The following is a 23,542-nucleotide window of genomic DNA, read 5'->3' on the forward strand; positions in this document are numbered from 1 at the left end:
GGGTCACAGTGAGGTTAAAGGTGGAGCAGGATCTGGTGAAGACCAGGTCAAGCACATTCCCTGCTTTGTGAGTAGGAGGAGATTGAGAGAGGTAGAGGTCAAAGGATGCAAAGAAGTTAAGGAAAGGGAGAGAATTTAAGGTTACTGGCTGGATGTTGAAATCACCCAGCGGGATGAGTGGAGTACCATCCTCAGGAAAGAAAGAGAGAAGGGTGTCCAGCTCGTCCAGAAAGTCGCCTAGTGGACCAGGCGGGCGGTAGATTACCACAATGTTGAGTTTGATGGGTAGGGATACGGCAACTGCATGGGACTCAAAAGATGAGATAGACAGATGAGAGAGAGAGGTGACAGTGTAGGTCCATTTGGGAGAGATGAGGAGACCAGTGCCAGATGTGATTGAACTTCATATTTCCAGCATCATTATATGAAATATGGAGAGATGCGACTCTGCTGACAATAGCCTATATATGTGACCACAAAATAGGCTATTTTTTATAAATGAAATCTATGCCCGCACGTACCGTGTCGATTCAGTTCAGAAGCATTTATTTTATTTTATTATCATTCTTTTTTTTTTTTGATTAGCCTATCCACCTTATTTTTGAATGCCCCACTGTAAAAAATAATTGTGCGTACAAGGTCCGGTTTAACGTGACTATTGCTGCAGCTTGCCATTTCCTAATGTATTCTACTTGATTTGAAAAGATGGCTGCCTACACTCAGTCTCTTGTACCCTGGCTGAATTGAACATAACTTGGTCAATAAGTATGTAACATACAAAATAAAACAACCTGTAATATCTTAATTTTATGTAGAATGCAGAGGACATGTAACTGTTTAGTTAAACTTGCATTCCAGGAATATTGTGCTCTTAAGATGACGTTAGTGGCTCGAGTCTGTTTCATCCTGAAACCCACACGCTTTGCGGTGGTGGTTTTAGCGTAACCTATGTGCGATTCGAGGCGTAAAGTATGTGCGTTTTAGCGTAACTTATGTGGGATTCGAGGCGTAACCTATGTGGGGTTTGGCGTAACCTATGTGCGATTCGAAATGATGTATCCGAGATAGAAAACATTATGAATATAGCCACGTTATGAACAACAAACTAACGCCGGTGATCCGTATGGAAACAGTGTTACTCGAAATGGTTAATATTGGCCACAGCAGGCGATTACCCATGAATGCACTGCGCTCTTAAAGGGATATTTATCGACGAGATTTTTGCCAAGCTGGACCTGATCAGTGATTTGCTCCGTTCGCCCAGACGGGTGTCAAGCTGTCAGCAACAAGGCTGGGAGGATCACACCGGAAGAAGCACCCATCAGCATATCAGGCAAAAATGGCCGCCAAAAATAAGGTGGATAGGAATTATTCAATCAGTGCGACTAAACACATCATGAGATCATTATTATTCATTGAGCCAAAATAGTCTATACATACGGATTTTGGACTGAGATAGATTACACATTGCTTCCACAAAAGACATGCCGGTTTTGAGTTTATTGAGAGGGTGAATTGAGCTGCTGTAGATAGCCTACGTGGAGGTAGAAACCGCTCTTCAAAGAAATTACTGGTGTGGATAAAAGTGGTCACTTTAGACAGTCATTCGGGAACAGACTAATAATATCCAACGCAGATTTTTATTTGCGGTTTCATTCAATGGCGCTGTCGGAGTTGGAGCAGTCCATATTGCATTGTGATTGGCAGTTGCTAAAAACCACGCCTCTTTTGCGGGCACGAGCTCCAGTGCACGGCCATTTTCATGTGCACGAGCTCTCAGCTTGATTAGAAAAACCTGGTTCGAGTTAACGAGTGGCAACCGAGGTTCGTAGTACAAGTTAACTACAATCGAGCTGATCTGGTTTAGACAAACCAGATCAAGGGACAGATCCTGGATCTTCTTATAGAACATTCGTGGTATAGGGCCCAGGTGACTAGTTTGTGCAGGTGAAATAGCCGGTGTTTTGAACAGGAAGTCGTGACACAATGGGTCAAGTGTGCGGCGCTACATAAGGTGAATAGCAAAAAGATTTCCATCATTGTGCACAACTGTACTGCACTTGGAGTAAACAACTTAGAAACAGGCCCTGTATTTGTTTTAAAGGCAACCCTACAGCCTAGTACGACTATACCTAAAATACACTACAAGAGTTTCCCTCCGATTTTACATAGGATTTCCAGTTGGGCTCAGTCTGTCTTTGTTGACTGTAGTCTGCAGTTGTTGTGCCAATTAGCAGCGAAATGTGTTAGTGTATTATGGGTACAGATTTCTAATCATCAAGTGTAAACTGCCTCCAGACTCCAGTCAGAGCCAGTCGGAGCCACAACGATTATATCAAACATGTTTGAATTTGTCTTGTAGTGTAAACTGGTGCAACGACCCGACTCAACTCAACTCAACTCAACTCAACTCACAGGTGCATGTGGAATCCCGTCAATATCCAATGAAAAACTAGGAGGCAATGAGCCAAAAGCAGTCAAATCACTAGTCTTCATACAATAGATATTTCTGATACCAAGGCACACGTGAATGAGGGAAGCAAAGACGCTATGCCGGTTGTTCACGGTTAAAGGTCCATTCCGTCAATACTCACTCTTACTGACGCCGGTGGCCATTAGAGTAACTGCAGGCAGCGTGTGAACGAGCTGACGCGCAGGCACCATATTCGCACGTGCACAAGCAGTTGCCTGGCAACAGCAGAGCTGTTGGTTGCTTTGTAACGTTAACTCATAAAAGTCACTTGAAAACGGCAACCTGGACAATTTATCGGTCAGATCAGCCTCGAGATGCCCAGGAAGGATTCTGGATGAATTAGGGGACATTATTGTGGCATGTTTGGCCGTGTTTTGGCTTGCGTTGGCTGCGGGGAAGTGGATACTCATGTTAGCACAAGCCAGGAAATAGCCTGCTCCCCCTGTATGTACGGTACCGTGTAATGCCTGGAGTTGACCAAACTGAACAATCAAACAATGTTTCATAAGCATAATAGTAACGTTAGGCATATTTACGACTGTTAAATTCATTATCCACACAAGACGGTAACGTTATTAGTGGGGCAGGTGGTAATTTCTATAAATGTAAATTAATATTAGTTAGCCGCGATTAGCATCAAGCCAACGTTACTATGTGCAGTCCCACTGCAGCCAGAGCCTGCTGGCTGCGGGAAGTGGATACTCGCGTTAGCACAAGCCAGGAAATAGCCTGCTCCCCCTGCTCCCCCGGTACCATGTAATGCCTGGAGTTGACCAAACTGAACAGTCAAACAATGTACCGTAAGCATAACAGACAGTAGGCTAACGTTAGGCATATTTCCGACTGTTGGATTCATTATCAACACAAGACAGTAACGTTATTAGCTCATTCACCGCCAGTTTAGGACTGCCAATATTTAGCACAGGCCAAAGATTTTCATAATTGTTGGTCATCTTTCAAGACCCACAGTAAATTATCTATTAGCACCAGAGTGATTTGCAATACCTCAAAATGAAGATGTACGTCTCTGGGTTCACCAGGGAAAAAAAAGTGAGCTTTTAGCATGTTCTGTACTCTACTTATAGCCATTTATATACACCCTGTTTTCACCCAAAAAGTCTCTGTGAAAAAAGAAATTGCAGAAAATGGCATTTATGTACACAGCACACAATATCAGGCAGAACTCACTCTCAATTCTTTTATTTTGAACTGTATTGACATCAGACATGTAAATATTATTCATTATGACACAAATGACAAAAAAAAAAAAAAATATATATATATATATATATATATATATGAAGTGCTTTTTTTACATTCAACAATACAGTTTGCTCAGTGTGAGTGAGTGTACAGACAGACACACAGACAGACAGACAGACAGACAGACAGACAGACAGACAGACAGACAGACAGACCGACAGACAGACAGACAGACAGACACACACACACACACACACACACACACACACGATCCCCCTTTTAGATTTCTACTTAGGATAAGCAATAACCACGCCCTGTGGCGCTGGGATTGGCCAGGAGCAACACTGGAGGGCACGCAGCCCTCTGTGTGAAAGCCATTTATGTGGCGAGGCTGTGTGGAGGAGGAGAACAGCTTCTCCTCCTCGAACAGCTTCTCCTCCTCCACACAGTTGTGACTCTGTCTCGTCTCTTTCGGGCTGGCACATAGGAACGGGGTCCAGGGACCAGGATCGATCATGTTGGTCACGGGTTTGACTACTGCGGTTTCGATGTCCGTTGCTCTGAAGCAAGTCGATCAGCTCTGCAGCGCGGCGAGGGGGCATTTCAATGGCGTTTCTCCTCTGCAACAAGGAAGCGCGTTTCCTTTCCACCTTCTTCCTAATTTCAAACAACAGCTGCGGTATGTGTTTGATAACGTGCTGTCGGCTTGAGTTTGAGGTTAGGGACCCGAAACTATGTCACAGGCTGGGTAAGTGTTTCAACTATGCGCTGCACTCATAAAAACAAAAACACGTCAAACACGTCATTGGCGGGGAGGGCTATTTCTGATAACACGTCAAAGACGTCATTGGCGGTGAATGAGTTAGTGGGGCTGGTGGTAATTTCTATAAATATAGCTAAATCTATTAGTTAGCCGCGTATAGCATCAAGCTAACGTTATGGTTATACGGTAATAGGCACTCACCACCGCAGCTAACTGCAGTCAAACAATAATGTTCCATGACCATAAGCATAACGGTAGTAACGTTAGGGTTGCATTACTTCACACAAGACGGTAATGTTAGCAGAGTTTCTGACCAGGTGGTCAGATACTTGTACTACGGAGTGACAATAAACATCTTGAATCTTGAAAATCCATTAGCAAGCAGCTAACGTTATCTGGTCAAAACCACATTACACTAGCTACAAGCAGCAAGTTCCCTTCATGAACCGAAAACACAGTCCTGACTCTAGTTTCCCCCCGATGTCGGTCACATTGCTGCTGTCTGGCCAGACGGGCTTCATTAGATAAATATTTATTTATTTAGTGTGGACTTTTTCTGTTTCCTTTTGCTAGCAGCTAGCGACGAACGTAGCCATTTCCTGTTAGCCGTCTAGGACAAGAGGCAAGCTCGTGAACGTGCGCAGACGTCACATCCTCTAGCTGTGGCGGGAAATGCTAACCCCTTCGAAACTGCGGTATTTCCATGTATCTTCTGAACGGCTGGTCGGAGAGAAACGCTCCTGGTCGCCATTTTTAAGTTACGTCAAGGCGCATTCACTCATTGCCAATAAAAAACACTTTGTGCACATTTATTTCTCGCCAGAACCGACGGAATGGGCCTTTAAGTCAGAAAGAATAAAACCGAAACTTCCCGTTACGAATTTCAAAATAAAAGTATACCATTGCAACCGTTTTGTGTGTGTGATCCGAGTACCAAAGCGGAAATGAAGAACACATTTGCATAGAAACCTGTTTTAAATTAACGTAATGCTTCGAAAAGTACATTTTAACCCGTAGTGAGTCATGCAGTAATACATTGGCGCTTTTATTTTGAAACTAAAATGATGTCTAGCTTCCGTATGGTTAATATGGTCACGTCAGGTTGCTGGTTATTTGTGTTGTGGGTTCAAGACGATACCGTCTTCTAACTTGAAAGACTGAGTTTGCTGGGCGCACAGTCAGGTAGTGTATTTTGATTTGTGATTCCAGTCACGTAATGTATTTCAGTGAGTTTTTCAGTCGTGATAAAAAGTCTTAATGAACCAGTCGTGTAGTGTAAACTCCCCAGTCTCTTCATAATCAGCCATGATTGTCAAAGTCGGCTAGTGTATCTAGGCTTTAAGTACTTTCCTGGACTCTCTGGCAAAAGACACACTCCATGTGTGACACTTAAAATGCAACATTCTCCTGTCTAGAAGGCAGAGATGGGGACTTGCACTTGAGACTTAGACTTGAGTCACACTTAAGTCACACACACAGTGACTTGAGACTTGACTTGAGACTCGTCCTCAAACACTTGAGACTTGCCTTGGACTTGAAGGTTTGGGACTTGTGAACAATCTTTATTTTTCTTTATTTAATTTAAAAAAAAATGGTGCATTAACATTAAGGACATTTCTACTAATGTCATCTCTAATCATTGCTGCTACTGTATTCTAATAGAGAAGGAGTGAGGATAATACAGTACATGCTTTGAATTCCTTAGTTTTAGCTCTGCAGTGTTCTAAGCAGACCGGATGGCATGCAGCAGATGATAGAACGCTCATCCATAGGAGACTTGACTTGGACTTGCCCCTCAAAGACTTGGACTTGTGACCAAAGACTTGAGACTTGACTTGGACTTGCCCCTCAAAGACTTGGACTTGTGACCAAAGACTTGAGACTTGACTTGGACTTGCAAAAAATGACTTGTGAGCATCTCTGCTAGAAAGCGTGTACGGAACACAATTGTAATATTCTCCATTTCTTTTCAGTCTGTTCAGGTACAGAAACAGACCACGAAACAATAACAACAACCAAGCCCCACCGAGGTGCTTTTCAGGGATGTTTCTTGTGCTTTCATCTCCAAGCTGGTGACATTCAGATGGGACATGTCAGCTCAGCTTCAGCCCACGCAGCTGTTTCCCCTTCCTTCCCTTCTTCACAGTGAAAAACAATGCTGAGCCTCTTCAAGAATGCCCGGGACATTTCTGAGGGAAGAGCTTCTCCCAACTACAAAGGCCCCACCAGAGAAAATGCTTATGCCGTTTTTTTGTTTTGATTTTGTTTTCCCCCTACCTCAAAGACTTGCCTTGACTGGCCTTTACCTGTATCAGTTATTCACAACCAAGCATGTTATGTCTCACAATAGACGCTCATCTTTTGATCTCTTTGTGCAATCCTTCACTGGTATCAATCAGTGATTCCTATCAGTGTAGGATCCAGCTAGTCTCATGTGATCAGACCCAACGTGTTACAGTAGGTCAGCATGCTTCCAGGTCTATCAGTGTAGGATCAGCTAGTCTCATGTGATCAGACCCAACGTGTTACAGTAGGTCAGCATGCTTCCAGGTCTATCAGTGTAGGATCCAGCTAGTCTCATGTGATCAGACCCAACGTGTTACAGTAGGTCAGCATGCTTCCAGGTCTATCAGTGTAGGATCCAGCTAGTCTCGTGTGATCAGACCCAACGTGTTACAGTAGGTCAGCATGCTTCCAGGTCTATCAGTGTAGGATCCAGCTAGTCTCATGTGATCAGACCCAACGTGTTACAGTAGGTCAGCATGCTTCCAGGTCTATCAGTGTAGGATCCAGCTAGTCTCGTGTGATCAGACCCAACGTGTTACAGTAGGTCAGCATGCTTCCAGGTCTATCAGTGTAGGATCAGCTAGTCTCGTGTGATCAGACCCAACGTGTTACAGTAGGTCAGCATGCTTCCAGGTCTATCAGTGTAGGATCAGCTAGTCTCATGTGATCAGACCCAACGTGTTACAGTAGGTCAGCATGCTTCCAGGTCTATCAGTGTAGGATCCAGCTAGTCTCGTGTGATCAGACCCAACGTGTTACAGTAGGTCAGCATGCTTCCAGGTCTATCAGTGTAGGATCCAGCTAGTCTCATGTGATCAGACCCAACGTGTTACAGTAGGTCAGCATGCTTCCAGGTCTATCAGTGTAGGATCCAGCTAGTCTCGTGTGATCAGACCCAACGTGTTACAGTAGGTCAGCATGCTTCCAGGTCTATCAGTGTAGGATCCAGCTAGTCTCATGTGATCAGACCCAACGTGTTACAGTAGGTCAGCATGCTTCCAGGTCTATCAGTGTAGGATCAGCTAGTCTCATGTGATCAGACCCAACGTGTTACAGTAGGTCAGCATGCTTCCAGGTCTATCAGTGTAGGATCAGCTAGTCTCATGTGATCAAGTCAAGTCAAGTCAAGTTTATTTGTATAGCCCTAATTCACAAGCATGTCCCAGAGGGCTTCACAGAGAATATGTCTAGCTAATTCTAGCTGACACAACAGTAGCAAATGACAGTAGTAATGATAACACATTGAACAATTGATAAAGAAATATAGAAAATATAGAAATATAGGATAGAGCGGAGGAGAGAGCAGGAGAAGGGAGGGAGAGCAGGGGGAATGTGAGAGAGGAGAGAGCAGGAAAGTGATGAGGTGGGGAGGGAATGGGAAATGCTGGGGAGTATAGGAGGTGGGGAAGGAGCAGGGGAAGGGGGAAAGAGGAGAGAGCAGGAGAGGGGAGGGGAGAGGGAGAGCGGGGGGATGTGGGAGAGGAGGGAGCAGGGAGAGGGAAGAGGTGGGGAGAGAATGGGAAATGTGGGGGAGGAGAGAACAGAGAAGGAGAGGTGGGGAAGGAGCAGGGGAAGGGGGAAAGAAAGAGAATGGGTGCCATGCTTTAAAATAGGATGGATGCCATGCTTTAGAATAGTGTGGGGGGGGGGGTTGGGAAGGGGAGGAGGTGGGGAGGGAGAGCAGGGGGAATATGAGAGAGTATATGGAGAGAACAGGGAAAGGAGGGCTAGCTGACACAACAGTAGCAAATTACAGTAGTAATAATAACACATCAAACAATCATATGATAGAGAAATATATAAAAAATGTGGAAATATAGGAGCGAATGGGTGCCATGCTTTAGAATAGTGGCGGAATAGTGGGAGAGGATAGAATGGGTGCCATGCTTTGGAGTAGAATTGGTGCCATGTTTTAGAATAGTGGGGGAATAGTGGGGGAGGAGAGATCAGGAAAGGGAGGAGGTGGGGAGGGTGCAGGAGAGGGAGAACAGGGGGGAATGTGAGAGAGGAGAGAGCAGGAAGTGGCAGGGAATGGGGAATATTGGGGAGGAGAGGGGGAGGGGAAGGAGCAGGGGAAGGGGGAAAGAGGAGAGAGCAGGAGAAGGGAGGGGGAGAGCAGGGGGGATGTGGGGGAGGAGAGAGCATGGAAAGGGAGGAGGTGGGGGGGGGATGGGAAATGTGGGAGAGGAGAGAACAGGGAGCGAGAAGGGGGAAAGAGAAAGAGAATGGGTGCCATGGTTTGGAATAGAATGGATGCCATGCAAATTTTAAAATAGAGCTAAAAATACAACACGCTGTGTACCACCCAGGTAGTGTAATAATATGTACATCACTTTAAATTGACAACTTAGTAGACAAATTTAGTCAAAACTACCGAGTGTTGAATGTCTTACTGAACGCACTGAAATAAAAAGTATTCTTATTGTGTCACTGAACATCTTCTGAAATATCGTTATTGGGGAAAAAAGTATTGCGATATATTGCCGTATGGACTTTATTGCACAGCCCTAGTAGGATCCAGCTAGTCTCACAGGACGATTCCGATTCCTGGGGTCACGATTCGATGCAAAATCGATTGCAGTACATAGGACAATTTGAGGATCTAGTCCGGTCCAGTCCACTGCGCTAAAGGTGGGCTCAGACTACAGGATTTTGAAAATCCTAGCCGATTTTGAAATCTGGCTGTGACACGCACTACAGGAGAATCTTCCCAGATTATCTTCCCTATAATCTCAAACATGCACACACACTACAAGATTTGTAAATGTGGCGCAGCACCACGCAGTACAGGATTTTATTAAGATTATCCTGGAGCAATGGACAGAAACAAACTGCCTTGACGCCCGGCCATACTCGTGAAAATGTGAGCCATCACCTACACATTACTGTAGAACAGCATATCAGGATGTGATGCGGGTGGGGGCGGGGCCGTGGTGTGGTGGAGTGAGCACGGCCCCTTTAAGAAGGTAGTCTTGGAAGCGAAGGCTGGTGAGCAGACACAACTGATGTGTTCATGTGTAAAGCTGAAGGCTGGTGAGCAGACACAACTGATGTGTTCATTAGGGGTGGGAATCGTGGAGTAACTCACGATACGATATGGTCACGATACTTGGCCCTCGATAACGATATTATCACGATACAGCGATTCTGCGATAATCGATATATTGGAAGAAATTTAACCTACGATACATCACGATATCTGTGTAACTGAAGAGAAAAAAATACCCCTAAAAGGCAAGAAGCAGGTATTATGTATTTATTAGCAGAATTGACATGAACTCTCTCAGAGTTCACTCACTCACTCATACCATTTTCGATACCACAGAGGAAAAGTGACACATTAAGTCTTTTTATTATTATTATTAACACATTCACTGTCAGCCGTTTTTTTTTTACTGTAGGTAGCTTCTGCCAGAGGGTTTTTTTGAGGATTCTGGCTCATCTTTCAAGACCCGAGGATTCTTTTCTGCTAAGATTTTGTGAACACAAAATATCTCAAAAGAACTAATAGAATGTGTGCTTTCTCTGTCTAAAAGAGTTAGTTTGTAGAGTTAGTAGTTATGTAGGCATTAGCACTTGAATACAGCATGGTTTCAGCGTCTGAAAATTTAAGCTGAGATAAATAGCTTTTTGTGAAATTCGATAGAACAGTCACTTTAACCATTCATTTTTGGCATCAGTAAGACGTCAGACATCTAAACAATAGTTTTGAACAGTAATTTCCTCCATAACAGCAGGAAACCCCCCTCTACTTCAAACTCCTCCCTCCGTGTGTGTTTTTCTTGGCTGCAGCGGGCGTGTCACAAGCTCGTTTCTGCTGCTGCTACTGCTGCTGCTGCTCCTGTCTGCTGGCGGCCGCTGGGCGAGGATGGGCTCGCTCGTTTCTTTTGCGATTCTGGTCTTATTTATGCTGCGTGTTTCAAAGTGTGTTGCACCCATAATCTATTATGCAAATTTGCAATCCCCCACCGCCAGCAATCAGCGCGAAAGCGAAAGCGTTTTGGCCAATCCATTTTACAGTATGAGAATGGTTTCATCGCGCGTTCCCCTGCAGTTTTGGCTCGGCTTTTTCTAGTGTGGAGAGCACTGTCGCCACTTAGTGGGTCGGTGGAATGGGTTGTACACGTTCGGCGGCTCCAATATTTATATAAGAGATGTAAAAGGGTTAGATCAACGTCCCACCGTCAAATTTTTATTTTTTATTTTTTTTGACGTATCAACACGTCATTGGCAGTCAACCGTTGGATTTTTTTTTGACGTATCAACACGTCATTGGCAGTGAACGTGTTAACACGTTCACTGCCGTGGACGAGATATCTCGTCAAGCAGAAACCAACGGTTGACTGCCAATGACGAGATATCTCGTCAAAAAAAAAAAAAAAAAAATTGACGGTGGGACGTCGATCAACCCCTCTCCTATTAAAATATGGGAGGTATTGATTCGAATGTGTATAATCTATTTTACCGACCCACTAAGTGCTCTCCAGACGAGAGAAAGGCAAGCAAAAACAGCCGCGTGAGGAAGCCATTCTCATGAAAATGGATTGGCGAAAACGCTTTCGCTTTCGCGCAGGGAGCTGGCGGTGGGGGATTGCAAATTTGCATAATAGATTATGGGTGCAACACACTTTGAAACACGCAGCATAAATAAGACCAGAATCGCAAAAGCTTCATCAAAGCTCTCAACCGAAACCCCAAGAAACGAGCGAGCCCATCCAGACTCGCCCAAAGAGCGGCCGCCAGCAGACAGGCAGCAGCAGCAGCAGCAACTCGCTTGTGACACGCCCGCTGCAGAGCCAGGGAGGCAGGAGGAGAACACACACGGAGGGAGGAGTTTGAAGGAGAGGGGGGTTTCCTGCTGTTATGGAGGAAATTACTGTTCAAAACTATTGTTTAGATGTCTGACGTCTTACTGATGCCAAAAATGAATGGTTAAAGTGACTGTTCTATCGAATTTCACAAAAAGCCATTTATCTCAGCTTAAATTTTCAGACGCTGAAACCATGCTGTATTCAAGTGCTAATGCCTACATAACTACTAACTCTACAAACTAACTCTTTTAGACAGAGAAAGCACACATTCTATTAGTTCTTTTGAGATATTTTGTTTTCACAAAATCTTAGCAGAAAATAATCCTCGGCTGTTGAAAGATGAGCCAGAATCCTAAAAAAAAAAACTTGGCAGAAGCTACCTACAGTAAAAAAAAAAACGGCTGGCAGTGAATGTGTTAAAACAAGAAAACCTATATAACCTACCTACCTATATAATTTCTAAAAGTAGATATTAATGATCAAACATTTCCATTCATGTAGCCTACAGTATTTGTTTTTGTTTCAACTACAAACATAAATAAACGTCAACTTGAAACTATGATTCAACTACCACACACAGCATAATATTTTAGCCTGTTTATTTATTTATTTAAAAAAAAAAAAAAAAAAAAAATTTATAAACATATCGATACTTGGTGCCAGTGTATCGATAACGTATCGCAAGTGGAAATATCGCGATACCGTGAGTATCGATATTTTGTCCCACCCCTACTCTTCACACTTTCATCCCCGCCTGTCTCGCATATGCTCCCCAAAACAAATCTCACGACAGTTTAAATAGCAAGCGAGTAAACAACGCGACACCATAGCAAGATTGTCTGACTCTGAACAAGTGAGAAACGCTCTTCTAAACACATCGGCTATTTTTTGGACACTCCTAATACACAAGTGTGTGAGTGACGATGGGATCAGTCAATTTGAATGGCAGCAGCTTCCACAAATGGCATGTTCCATTTAAAGAGCGCTGGATTCACCGGACCCCCCTCAGGACGTGAGTGGCATGTTCCATTTAAAGAGCGCTGGATTCACCGGACCCCCCTCAGGACGTGAGTGGCATGTTCCATTTAACACATTGAGTGCCAGCGACGCCATATGGCGTCAAGAGAAATTTACCGTAGGCTGCCAGCGACGCCAAATGGCGTCAATAACTCCAAATTCATATTTTGACGGGGGAATGTCGATCTAAGCCTCTTACATCGCCTCTTACAATATCGGAGCTATTGAATGTGTCTAACCTATTTTACAGAACCCTTAGGTGGCGACAGTGCCCTCCCGATTAGACAAAGGCCAGGAGAAAAGAGAGAAGAAGTCATGAGGAAACGGAAATCGCCATTGATATGCTTGAAGCATAACGTTGTTAGCTGTGCCTGTGAACAGCAGTCATCTGCTGCCACAATTGAGCCCCATCCGTGTCCGCTGCGATAGTCCATCCATATGATTTAGTTGCCGACACGGCGACACCAGCGTCTTTATGAAAAGTTACATTATTCTCAGCTGGGAGCCGAGGACACGCTGTAAAAAAGTGGGGGGTGCAGGCAGCGGACTTTTCAGTTCAGAGCAAACCGCAGCAGAGCAGAGACACTCGACTCCTCCCTCCACGGAGGAGGAGGAGGAGGGGGGTGGGGCACGCAGGGCACTAACAGCATACAACCATTGACAGTACACACACACCCATGCAGCAGCAGGCTCGATGTTTGTTCAACTCAAAGCAGAATTCATTCTGTCGCCTTTCTAACATAAAGATGTGATTATCTCAGAAACTAATTTCAGCATGCTCTTTTCGGTCGAAAACACTCTTTTTCAGAGGGGTGTATTTCCAAAATGGAACGGTTTATAAACACAGTTTTTTTTTTTAATGAAACAGAAGGGTTCAAAGTTTCATTGAGGCTATTGGTTGTCCATATAAGAGGAACACAAAAAATGATATGGCTATATTAAAATGCATTGCGGCCTATGTGGCACAGTACAGCAACCTTTTGCCCAAGGGCCGTGGCACTCAAAGTGTTAAAGAGCGCTGGATTCACCGGACCCCCCTCAGGACGTGAGTGGCATGTTCCATTTAAAGAGCGCTGGATTCACCGGACCCCCCTCAGGACGTGAGTGGGGCGAGCCATGCAAGGGGAGGAGAGACTGAAGTTAAGTGAAGGCAGCAGGGAGGTGTGTGTGTGTGTGTGTGTGTGTGTGTGTGTGTGTGTGTGTGTGTGTGTGTGTGTGTGTGTGTGTGTGTGTGTGTGTGTGTGTGTGTGTGTGTGTGTGTGTGTGTGTGTGTGTTGGGGGGGGGGGCTGCGCTGCTGGGTATCCATTTACCAAAGAGGTGCAGGACAGACATCAGTTTAAGTATGGACCAGATAAGCTAAAAATACAGGCAGCGTGGCTATATCAGGCTTTTGGGTCAGTCATTTGCATTATGTAGGGTCCCAGGTGACATTAGTGAAGTGAAACAACATGCAGTATAGGGCCTGGGCTCTATGGAAGACAACCTATAGAGACAGTGCGGTTTCATTCAGAAACCACACCCACAACAGGGGGAAACAAAAACCCCCCCCCCCACAATCCTGGCGTTCTCCTATGTCACGTGCATGGTCGCGTGTTGCACACAAAGATCATATATACGGAACATGAACACTCCAACTTACTTCCTTGACAGAGTACAAAAAAACTTGAATTGACGATTATTATTTTTTAGCTATGTTTAATTCAAGGAATATGACACTGTTGTGTGGAAGTGAATGGAGAGTTTTCCCCCGTGATGGGCGTGGCCTATTTCATGCAGTGTCTCTATAGGCCACGCCCATCACGGGGGAAAGCTCTCCATTCATTTCCACACAGATGCCGTATACTCCCACTAGCTGCTAGCTTGCTGCTGCCCAAGCTAGCTATGCAGTCTCATGTAGGAACTAGCTAGCAGGTAGCGGGTATAGTTTGGTCAAAATAAAATAGTTACTAGATGAAACTGCTCATAACAAGGTTTGTGGATTATCTTGAGTAACCGGGTCATGATTTCTGGAAAGAGACATTGCTGTTGAGTTTCTCAAATGTATTTCTTTGGCATTTTGAGCATCACAAGCCGAGTGCCATCCACTTCCATTGTATTGGAGAGAAGGCACAAATCTCTGCGGCCGATATCTCCAAAACTCAGGCAATGAACACAAAACGATCTAGATGGATAAATAGCACTGCAGGTGAGAGGGAAAATATGTATTTGGGATTTTAGGGTGAGCTGGCCCTTTAACCATTGTCCCTGCTTTGGCACATCTTACCCTTTCTTCCTGCTGATGCATTTGCTCCATGACCCATTTCCTATTTTCTAAGACCAAAGCCTCCACAACCCTGTTGCATTTGTCCTACAATGTCCCTCTGTCCTACAATGTCCGTCTGTCCTACAATGTCCCTCTGTCCTACAATGTCCCTCTGTCCTACAATGTCCCTCTGTCCTACAATGTCCCTTTGTCCTACAATGTCCCTCTGTCCTACAATGTCCCTCTGTCCTACAATGTCCCTTTGTCTTACAATGTCCCTTTGTCCTACAATGTCCATCTGTCCTACAATGTCCCTCTGTCCTACAATGTCCCTCTGTCCTACAATGTCCCTCTGTCCTAGAATGTCCCTCAGCCCTACAATGTCCCTCTGTCCTACAATGTCCCTCTGTCCTACAATGTCCCTCTGTCCTACAACGTCCCTTTGTCCTACAATGTCCATCTGTCCTACAATGTCCCTCTGTCCTACAATGTCCCTCTGTCCTACAATGTCCCTCTGCCCTACAATGTCCCTCTGTCCTACAATGTCCCTTTGTCCTACAATGTCCCTCTGTCCTACAATGTCCCTCTGTCCTACAATGTCCCTTTGTCCTACAATGTCCATCTGTCCTACAATGTCCTACAATGTCCCTCTGTCTGAACCAATGATACTTGCTGAACTGCTTCTTTAATTTGTTTCCGTCCACTTGGTACAGCAGGTGTTATACCTTTACATCTGTCTCTTGTGCTTATCATAGCATTGACCCCAGTATTTATTTTGGAATTCCTGTTAGACCACTAGACGATTATAGCTGTCCAATTTGGATCCATTGGAACCATGGATCTGACAAAACAAATAAAATAAAAAAGCATTTCTCATTAACCACTGAGCTGAGAAACTCACTGTCTGACTCTCACCTCCATGACATCCTCAATCTGTCAGCCTCCTATAATGTCACTGTCTGACTCTCACCTCCATGACATCCTCAATCTGTCAGTCTCCTATAATGTCACTGTCTGACTCTCACCTCCATGACATCCTCAATCTGTCAGTCTCCTATAATGTCACTGTCTGACTCTCACCTCCATGACATCCTCAATCTGTCAGTCTCCTATAATGTCACTGTCTGACTCTCACCTCCATGACATCCTCAATCTGTCAGTCACCTATAATGTCACTGTCTGACTCTCACCTCCATGACATCCTCAATCTGTCAGTCTCCTATAATGTCACTGTCTGACTCTCACCTCCATGACATCCTCAATCTGTCAGCCTCCTATAATGTCACTGTCTGACTCTCACCTCCATGACATCCTCAATCTGTCAGCCTCCTATAATGTCACTGTCTGACTCTCACCTCCATGACATCCTCAATCTGTCAGTCTCCTATAATGTCACTGTCTGACTCTCACCTCCATGACATCCTCAATCTGTCAGACTCCTATAATGTCACTGTCTGACTCTCACCTCCATGACATCCTCAATCTGTCATTGGGTAAGGGAAAAGGGGCCATAGACATAGGAAGGTGCCAAATGAAATGAAAAAAGGTGATAGAGTTGGGATTCGAGGGGTGTTTTTTTTGGGGGGTGGTGTTTTTTGTGGGGCCCAAAAAAAACGTTGGCCCAAAGTGAACGTCACGTCCTACCTTTCTCTGTGTACCTACCAGGGTCTGAAAATACCGTAAATTCCGGACTATAAGCCGCAGCTTTTTTCCCGTTTTTTGGCCTTTTTTGGCCCCTGCGGCTTATATAACGGTGCGGCTTATCTATGGATTTTTTCAGCAAACGGCCACTCGGGAACCTCCAAAATCTATGGATGTTGGTATGAGGCAGAACGAGAGCAAGACAGACATTACGAGAGCGAGACCCTGATTGGATGATGTTGCAAAAAATGTGCCTCGCGACCTGATTGGAGCACTGTGCCACTACGCTCTCTCAGCCACTATGGTAAAACACCCTCCCTCCTCCCTCGCTCCGGGGGGAAAATGGCAGTGATTGAGCCTGAAAGACAGTCTGAATGAAATTGAATGTAACATTCCCAATTCTATGTATTACATTCTAAAAAACTAACGGCAACATTTTTGGAAGGCTAAGCCACACAACTAGCTCGTTGTAATCTAACATCATGCTTCAAAAGATGGAGAACTGGCTGTGTTACGACGATGGCGGCGAGAAGAAGAAGGAAAGAAGGAAATCGAGCAGCAGCACGTAACCTTGGCATCAGGGTGTTGACACAGAGAGCAGACGGCCGAGGTGCCGTTCAGATCCGACTGAAGGCTCAAGTTTGCCAGTGGATCCTGACAGCGTGGAGGAGTGTCAAAACATCCACGATCACCAACGGTTCCGAAAGGCTGGACTGCTGCGTGATGAAGAGGAGGACGCCGCCACAGCTGAGGGCCTTCAGAGGCTGTTCGATTCCGACACTGACGAAGAGGAGTTCGTTGGTTTTGAGAGCGACAACGAAGGAGAGAGGAGAGTGGCTGACGAAGCCACCCTGAGCCTGTTCGTTTCCGACACTGAAGATGAGGACTTTGGTGGTTTTAGTACGCAGGAAGAAGACGAAGATGAGGATTAATGACTTGACTTTTCTGGTAACAGCCGTGTACTGCACCTTAGCCTAAAAGATGAAGACGAGGATTAATGACTTTTCTGGTAGGCTGATTACCATATATTTTAAGCAGCCGTGTTACTGCAACTTTAGGCTTACGCGCTTACTGTCGTGTTACAGGCACTTTATTTTGCACTTTAAAAAAAACACATTTAATTTAGCCATTGATATTGCCTCGTCAAGCGCTGTAAGCTTTGTTTTTTGTTATGGTACTACTGTAGGCTATAATGTAGATCAGTGGTTTTCAACCTTTTTCATGCCAAGGACCCCTAAATTTACACAGCACAGTACATGTTCTGTAGCTACTATTGCACTAAATGGTAACACTTGAATACGTTATGCAAATATGCAACTTGTTTTGTTGAAATGTTAATAAATGGGAGCTTCCCCAAACAGCCATCTCTTTCCCGACAATCCCCTCTGTGCACGAACCCTTACATATGGTAATTAAACATCAAAACACCCGCGGCTTATAGTCCGGTGCGGCTTATATATGTAAAAAAAGTCAACTCTGCAGGTGCGGCTTATACACCGGTGCGCCTTATAGTCCGGAATTTACGGTATATGAATGCTGGTGAACGGAGAGATACTGGTTTTCATCCCATTCGAATTGTGCCACGGGGTACACATATCATGTTTGTCAATGTAAAAGATAACTCTGCAAGTCGAGAAAGTCGCACTTTGTGGTAAAACTGTGGCACTAAAAGTTATAAATCAGAAAGCCTACGCACAACGAGTCGCATACTGTAAGTGACGTCTCTCCCGCCAGTCCATGTTGTTGATGGTGTGTCGTATGTTGTGCGACACGAGATGTAGCTGATTGACAAAACTAAACGTTTCACTTTCAGGACAAACTGTGACTTTCTTGACATGCATAGTTATTAGGGGTGTCACGATACACTAATTTCACGATACGATACGATACACGATATTGGGTTCACGATAACGATACGATACGATATTTTAACAATATTTTTTTAACAAAAGTAAATCATTTTTATGTATTTATTTATCATTTATTTAACCATGCGAGTCCCATTGAAATCGAAACCTCTTTTCAAGGGAGCCCTGGGAAAATACTGGAAAAATTGTCTTTCATTTGAAATACACAAAATACAAAACAAATGCTGTTTTTGGAAATTGTTATTATAATAACTATAAAACAACATGGAAGATAATGCTTCTCTTGCAATAGAATGTGTCACACTGTCACAAACTAAATGTTTGTTGCATGGTGAAAGAAAAATAAAGTATTGCGTGTACCCGCCCTGCAGCTCGCCGAGCTGGCCCTACAGCTCGCATACGCAGCTCAGCTGCTGCATGGCCTCGCCTGCTCTATTTGCATGCGCAGCGCACAATTGCTCAACTTTGTTTCACTGATGACATCACTCACTAAAAATGTCACAATGCCTATGACATCATTCTATGAAGACTAGTCCGATTACAAATAGCTACTACCCTGTTATGAACCTGCTGTTATGATCCTCCTTCCTCCATTGCGCTGAGAGGAACACTGTAAGAGTGCTACCTACATCCTGTGCCTGCTTTCTGCACACACAGCACATACTGCAGGTACCCAGCATGCACTGCAGGTACCCAGCACGCACTGCAGGTACCCAGCATGCACTGCAGGTACCCAGCATGCACTGCAGGTACCCAGCACGCACTGCAGGTACCCAGCACGCACTGCAGGTACCCAGCATAGGTACCCAGCATGCACTGCAGGTACACAGCATAGGTACCCAGCATGCACTGCAGGTACACAGCATAGGTACCCAGCATGCACTGCAGGTACCCAGCATGTACTGCAGGTACACAGCATGCACTGCAGGTACACAGCATGCACTGCAGGTACACAGCATGCACTGCAGGTACACAGCATGCACTGCAGGTACCCAGCATGTACTGCAGGTACACAGCATGCACTGCAGGTACACAGCATGTACTGCAGGTACCCAGCACGCACTGCAGGTACACAGCATGCACTGCAGGTACACAGCATGTACTGCAGGTACCCAGCACGCACTGCAGGTACACAGCATGTACTGCAGGTACACAGCATGCACTGCAGGTACACAGCATGTACTGCAGGTACACAGCACGCACTGCAGGTACACATCATGCACTGCAGGTACACATCATGCACTGCAGGTACACATCATGCACTGCAGGTAGACATCATGCACTGCAGGTACACAGCACGCACTGCAGGTACACATCATGCACTGCAGGTAGACATCATGTACTGCAGGTACACATCATGCACTGCAGGTACACATCATGCACTGCAGGTAGACATCATGTACTGCAGGTACACAGCATGCACTGCAGGTACACATCATGCACTGCAGGTACACAGCATGCACTGCAGGTACACAGCACGCACTGCAGGTACACATCATGCACTGCAGGTACACAGCACGCACTGCAGGTACACAGCACGCACTGCAGGTACACATCATGCACTGCAGGTACACATCATGCACTGCAGGTACACAGCACGCACTGTCTGCAGGTACACAGCATGCACTGCAGGTACACATCATGCACTGCAGGTACACAGCACGCACTGTCTGCAGGTACACAGCATGCACTGCAGGTACACATCATGCACTGCAGGTACACAGCATGTACTGCAGTACACAGCACGCACTGCAGTACACAGCATGCACTGCAGGTACACAGCATGCACTGCAGTACACAGCATGCACTGCAGGTACACAGCATGCACTGCAGGTACACAGCATGCACTGCAGGTACACAGCATGCACTGCAGGTACACATCATGTACTGCAGGTACACAGCATGTACTGCAGGTAGCATGCACTGCAGGTACCCAGCATGCACTGCAGGTACACAGCATGCACTGCAGGTACACAGCACGCACTGCAGGTACACAGCATGCACTGCAGGTACACAGCATGCACTGCAGGTACACATCATGCACTGCAGGTACACAGCACACACAGCACGTACCCAGGCAGTCTGCTTCATCCTGTGCCTACTTTCTGCACACAGCACATACCCAGGCAGTCTGCTGCACAAAGCCAGCTATCAGGGCAACCTTTCTCTCATTGGATTGTAGAGCATCAAATATATTCAAGCATAACTCAGTTCATTGTTCTAGCCATTAAACAGACCTACCTTCAACTTCCTTCATTATGCTTTCAGATCACTTTGGTTTCAACACTGAGAGGCCTATGTAAAGGATATGTGCATTGTGTCTATGTAAAGGATATGTACATTGTGTCTATGTAAAGGATATGTACATTGTGTCTATGTAAAGGATATGTGCATTGTGTCTATGTAAAGGATATGTACATTGTGTCTATGTAAAGGATATGTGCATTGTGTCTATGTAAAGGATATGTACATTGTGTCTATGTAAAGGATATGTACATTGTGTCTATGTAAAGGATATGTGCATTGTGTCTATGTAAAGGATATGTGCATTGTGTCTATGTAAAGGATATGTGCATTGTGTCTATGTAAAGGATATGTACATTGTGTCTATGTAAAGGATATGTACATTGTGTCTATGTAAAGGATATGTGCATTGTGTCTATGTAAAGGATATGTGCATTGTGTCTATGTAAAGGATATGTGCATTGTGTCTATGTAAAGGATATGTACATTGTGTCTATGTAAAGGATATGTACATTGTGTCTATGTAAAGGATATGTACATTGTGTCTATGTAAAGGATATGTACATTGTGTCTATGTAAAGGATATGTACATTGTGTCTATGTAAAGGATATGTGCATTGTGTCTATGTAAAGGATATGTACATTGTGTCTATGTAAAGGATATGTACATTGTGTCTATGTAAAGGATATGTACATTGTGTCTATGTAAAGGATATGTACATTGTGTCTATGTAAAGGATATGTACATTGTGTCTATGTAAAGGATATGTGCATTGTGTCTATGTAAAGGATATGTACATTGTGTCTATGTAAAGGATATGTACATTGTGTCTATGTAAAGGATATGTACATTGTGTCTATGTAAAGGATATGTGCATTGTGTCTATGTAAAGGATATGTACATTGTGTCTATGTAAAGGATATGTGCATTGTGTCTATGTAAAGGATATGTGCATTGTGTCTATGTAAAGGATATGTGCATTGTGTCTATGTAAAGGATATGTGCATTGTGTCTATGTAAAGGATATGTGCATTGTGTCTATGTAAAGGATATGTACATTGTGTCTGGAACCAGTGTTATAGTACTCGAGTCCATGGACTCATTTTCAGCACTCGTGACTCGACTTTGACTTCAGTACTGATGACTCAGACTCCAGCATTCATACACTGGGACTCAGAAGTGGAGGTGAGGACTCACACCTACATGATTCACACTCGTGTTCAGTAACTCTTTGGCGACTCAGACTTGGACTTGAACACTGGACTCAAGACTCGACTCGGACTCGAGAGATATTGTGACTTGACAACACTGTCTGGAACTTAAAGTTGCAGTAGGAACTTAATTTTTGTATCATTTAGTGACACCTTTTCATCTATCAGTAATTCAAATGGTCTGAGAGATAGCCTCTGCCTCTGTGTCAGCTCTCCAACATCTCACCGCTCCCGGGAGGCCTCAACCAATCAGACGAGCGCTCTGTGTTTTGCATAAAAGATTTGCAATTTATCAAGTTTGCTCGAGACAGCACTCTCCTCTCTCTCTCTCCAATGTCCAATTAAATCTCTCCAATGTCCAAGGTAAATTGTCTGCATTTATATAGTGTTTTTCTAGTCTACCGACCACTCAAAGCGCTTAAAGTTGATCTCATTTAGCACAGATGCCTATACTCACGCATTCACACACCGCGCAGTTTGGGGTTCAGTATCTTGCCCAAGGACACTTCGACATGCAGACTAAAGGAGCTGGGGACCGAACCACCGACCTTCTGATTAGTGGATGCCCCGCTCTACCTGCTGAGCCACAGCAGCCCCAATGTGTGATTGCAGTGGTTAATTTATGCTGAATTTGAATAGTCAAATTCTCACTATTTTTTTTTTTAAGTTGGAGAGCTTTAAGCGTTTAGGCACAAATGAGGACTACTTTTATGTTTTATGACCATATATACATACACACACACACACACACACACACACACACACACACACACACACACTGTATAATGTGTCATCCACATGTAAGTTTTCAAGTGAATTGAATAAACAGAGTCAGTATGTCACTAGACTTCTCACCCTCATTTGTTAAGCTTGTTTCTGCTGAGTTTGGCAGTAGCCCAGGCTGCATCTACTAGCTTTGTTGAAAACAGCGAGTAAACATGTAAACAATAACATGTAAATAGAATCAATGCAATGCTGCATATTGTCCATATGGCTGCTGATAGAATAGCAGGCTACATGCGCAGTGAGTTTCGCAGCAGACGGGTAAACAACAGACCAACAGACAGACAGACAGACAGACAGACAGACAGACAGAGTGAGGCGACATGTAGCATGTCAACAGAGTTGTTGTTTAGCATAATGTAGCATGAGATGTGAGCGGTGCTGCCTGGAACGCCAGAGGCACGTTAGCTTAGCTTAGCTTAGCTTACCTGCTTCAGATCAGAAGAGTAGCGTCCGCCAAATCTCAAGATATGCAAACTTTCCACAAGTTACATTAGTCCGTGTAGTCCGTGTAGTTGTGCAACTCCACACACCGATAGCCCCCCTCCCGTGTGTGTGTGTCTCTCTCTCTCTGCCACGCAGGCTGCTCTCTGCTGGTTTCTGACAATATTACTGAATGAGAGAGTGTCGTGTTGCATTGTGTAGTGAGGTTGGTAGAGTAGGTGAGGTGGGCTTGGCACAAGTTTTTCCTTGTTGAAAACTAGGTCAAACGTCACGTGCCTGGACTCAACCTACTGCAGCTGAATAACAGAGCCGTTCTATTCTATTCTATTCTATTCTATTCTATTCTATTATACTGGGCATCTCACGCGCGTGCTCGATTCCTAGGCTTGCCCGCTGCGCGGCCTCGCCCGCCCTGCAGCTCACCGAGGTGGCCCTGCAGCGTAAGTTGACATTATAGTGCCTGAAGTCATAAGATGATTTTGCTCTTATGACATCACTGATGACATCATCAGTCTTATGACATCACCAGTGATGTCACAATGCCTCCTATGACA

At 44.7% G+C, this 23,542-nt stretch overlaps 1 protein-coding gene across 2 annotated transcripts in view; it reads right to left on the reverse strand.

The window, feature by feature from the left end:
* LOC310780827 (serine/threonine-protein kinase Nek6-like) overlaps positions 1-23,112 on the reverse strand; it is a 126,366-nt gene extending 103,254 nt beyond the window's left edge. Inside the window, exon 1 of one of the 2 annotated variants that reach the window (XM_083641324.1) lies at positions 22,973-23,112. The gene's annotated coding sequence lies outside the window, so the exon portion shown is untranslated. The remainder of the gene's footprint in view (positions 1-22,972) is intronic. The other variant, XM_083641325.1, reaches the window with a different exon arrangement.
* Positions 23,113-23,542: the final 430 nt, after the last annotated feature.

The sequence above is a fragment of the Poromitra crassiceps genome (assembly GCF_964638095.1).
Source record: "Poromitra crassiceps genome assembly, chromosome: 8".
NCBI lineage: Eukaryota > Metazoa > Chordata > Actinopteri > Beryciformes > Melamphaidae > Poromitra > Poromitra crassiceps.